The 3,689-nt window shown below is 37.2% G+C and overlaps 1 long non-coding RNA gene across 1 annotated transcript; it reads left to right on the plus strand.

Moving 5' to 3' along the window:
- The first annotated feature begins 447 nt into the window (after window positions 1–447).
- LOC117320299 lies at window positions 448–3,405 on the plus strand. The gene is made up of 3 exons (XR_004530998.1): window positions 448–1,156; window positions 2,294–2,652; window positions 3,215–3,405. It is a non-coding gene; the product is annotated as an uncharacterized LOC117320299 (long non-coding RNA).
- Window positions 3,406–3,689: the final 284 nt, after the last annotated feature.

Consider the following 3,689-nt stretch of genomic DNA (forward strand, 5'->3'; position numbering starts at 1 on the left):
CTGAGTTCCTCCAACAGGGAACCTTGTGGTAATCTCTAAAACAGGAGTCCATGTTTTACAGATACCGTGTGCATATAAATGACTATATTTTGTTCTTTTTTTAGCTCCAATGCATTTTTCCTCAAAAAGAACCCAAACAATACTGTATCTGGTGGAGCCATGTACCCGCATATCTAGTTGTTTGACAATTCCAGGAGTTCCATTTGTTAACCCATCCTCTACATCAATGTTGACACACACTTCAGCTGGTAGATGTTCTGCCAATGGAAGTATTTTGATCAAACCCATTGTTCTTGTTGGATCATCAGATATCTGGTTCTTGATCTTGTTTTTCACATCCTCTCAAACATCACCATTTACAGTGTATATTGCCTGAATAATACATTTGTATCCTATTTCAGCATTTTCATATGCATTTGTATTGTGAGCATTAACCTCAGCATTTGTTGTAAACAAATGTGGTTTGGTAGTAACACTGGGAATTTGTCCTGTTGAAAGAATTTGATCCTTTAAAGTGTCCAAGTCTGCATGGTTGTGTAGGCCTTCACGTAGACGATTCAGTAATTCAGAAAAGACTTTGTCTTCTTTCTGTCTTATAATCTCTGTCAATTCAAACAACTTGAAATGCTCTACCCACAAATTCATAGCCAGTGGTCCATAATCTGCTGTCAAATCATCAAAAATCCAGCCATCCATAACTGGTTTCAACTGAAACAGATCGCCTATTGCGATAATGCTAATACCACTAAATGGCTGCTGCTTCGCAAAGATTTCTTGAAGCCTGCTATTGATATAGTTGAACATCCGGTTACCGACCATAGATATTTCATCTATGAACACAACTTTCAAGGCATGAAATTTCACTCTGAAAGAATCGAATTGCCGAGAATCAGGGGGGTTGTATTTGAACCCCTGGTTTGCAGGTATGCAAAACAATGAATGTATAGTATGGCCACCAATACTGTGTGCTGCTTTGCCAGTAGGCGCGCACAAAACAGCTTTAATATCATCTGGACAATAGACCCTTTCACGCAGTATGTTTTATTACCTCCCCTTGGTAGAACTCTTTTGCGTTTCGATCGAAAACGAGGCGACCGGTGTTGACTTGTTTGTTGACAAAGATCGAGTCGAAGATTCGCTGTACCGGCTTTGGCAGGTAAGAGTATTTCCGTGAAGAATATCGCACAATTTGGACAAATAGAATAAATTCCTTATTAACTAATGCATTAAAACAATACAAAGATTTTCTGTTTAACATCAGAAGGTAAATAACAAAACAAAAACGATACAATTTGCGTGTTGTCAATGTCAGAGGGGGGGGGGGGTTGTTTTTGTAGATGTAATTCAGTAATGTTTCTATCGGTCTTTTAGAAGTATGGCAATCACATATTCACTGTTGTTGTAACGACAATTGTCTTGTCAGTAGTCGTATCTACGAGTACGATACCAGGAACGTACATACACCATACAGGGATTGGTAGCCTGTCTCTATCTGTCTATCTATATTAATAACGACATCTACATTGCATATATGGCGAGATGACATCGAGTGAACTACAAAACCATCGTGACCTCATTCCTACTTCTCGTCAAATCCTTTTCATTTTTGAATCAGGAGAAAGTTGAATCAATTAAAAACGGAATACATTTACATTGCTTGTGATCAAGTTTATTAGTAACCTTTTTTGAAAAGTGTACTTAATTTTACATAAATTTTCAGCAGGGCTTTTTCCACTGGTTTGGGAAAGGGCCTTTTTGTCTCATTTTGGGAAAGATAATTGGTGAATTGGAAAAGATTTTTTCAGGAGTGAACTGCAAATTTTGGAAATTTGGCTTAAATATGAAATAATTTCAATTGGGAATGGGGCCCATTAACGCGCCCCCCCCCCCCCCCCCCCCCCCCCAAAAAAAAAAAAAAAAAGCCATAAGAAAAAGCCCTGATCAGACCTTTGATGAAATTATCCAATTTACCTAATTGCTGGTATAGTTGTAGCAACATATAGTGGTAATCACACCTTCATGGCTCAATGCACAAATACAAAACTCATCCTATGTCAGTCTCCAAACTAGTTGAGTTGCTAATTCCGCTATGTATATCCCTGACAGAACGCCGGTTTTCCGGACTGGGTGTATCCCGGGCCACTTAAACTATTTATTGTAACATTTTTATAAAATGCCAATTGATATACATGTAGGTCATTTCCATTTTTCTCAGTCAAAACTGTGTAAATATTCAGATCTATATGCATTAACATATTATACATAAATATTTTTCAATAATCCATATCCACAGATATGCTGACATCCAAGGGGAAGCAGTGTTCTGTTTATGGATGCGACAACTTTGCCTTCAAGAAAGATGGAACTAGCACAGGATACATTGTTTTTCAAAGACTGAAAAAGGTTTTGGAACAAAGGAAATTGTGCTCATATTCTTTTATAAATATATGAATGGAGCACATTTCCATTGGACTTATAAGTAAAAACTGGACATTAAAACCTGACCAGACACCAAAAGTCTTCTCATGGATAACTGTACATACTCCTAGAAAAAAGTCCATTGAAGAGGTCAACAACCATGAATGAGACTACCACTGGAATCGGTTGTAGATGATTCTGAGAATTTGGATGTTCCTGAACTTGTTTGGAGTGGTAAGTTTTTAATACCATGATTTTTTTTACAGTATTAGGTAGCACTTAGGTGTCGGGTGGGGGTGGGGGACTGGTTAAAGAATGCAGCATTTATTAGGGATCCATAGAGATCTAAACTAGCTTGAATAATAGTAATAATAATAATGTAAAACTTTTATATACCATTTATCACAACCATTAGACCAGTTCTAACCTGATCATTGGTCCATTTGCACCAAACAGAAAATTTCTCATATTTCTGGGGAGTATATAGCCAAGCAGCCGATAACGCACTTCACATTCACATGCCCAGCACTATATAATACCACATAGTAATGTAGAGTGAAGTGACTTGCCCTGTCTAGGGCTTGAACCTTAGGTCCTCTGGTCTGGTTACAAGTCACACTCGCTACCACTGTGCCTCATCCCTCCTAAATTTCCAGTAGGGAGCTTGAGGGATAAATGCTGTAAAACTAAATGTAATTTACCTAATGTATATATGGAGTTTAGATTTTTTTAGTTTTAAGGATACGAAAATTGAATGTGTAATGAATTAATGCAAACAATATTTATTTTGTTTTAGGAAATTGGAATTCAAGCAGGTCCTGGCACTAGTGATGTAGGCTGCCAGACAGATGATGGTGATGTGACAAATGTCTGTGATCATAACCACTCTAGCGACCACATTCTTGACCACATTTACAGTTTTCATGCCGATGATGATGGCGAGAATGAAATTGAAAATCTACAGATAGAAATTGAAAAACTGTCAACGCAAATAAATGATACGGAAGATCGATTGAATGAATTTATAGGGAATAGTTTTTCCGTTGAAAAAAATAAAAATGACCCAAAAGCAAGACTTTTTGTATACAGGATTTATTTACTGTTCTGTCACTGGGGAATACAAAAATGGCATTTTCCTCGCCCGAAAGGCATTTATTCACATTTTCTTGAAAAATTATCTTCGGAGTGAGGTTAATCCCATCAAGTTCTGAAGAATCGCTTTTTATTCAGGAAAATGACATTGTCCTTTAAAAATGACTCTTGTCCGAGTA

This window comes from Pecten maximus, unplaced genomic scaffold (genome assembly GCF_902652985.1).
Source record: "Pecten maximus unplaced genomic scaffold, xPecMax1.1, whole genome shotgun sequence".
In the NCBI taxonomy this organism is placed as follows: domain Eukaryota; kingdom Metazoa; phylum Mollusca; class Bivalvia; order Pectinida; family Pectinidae; genus Pecten; species Pecten maximus.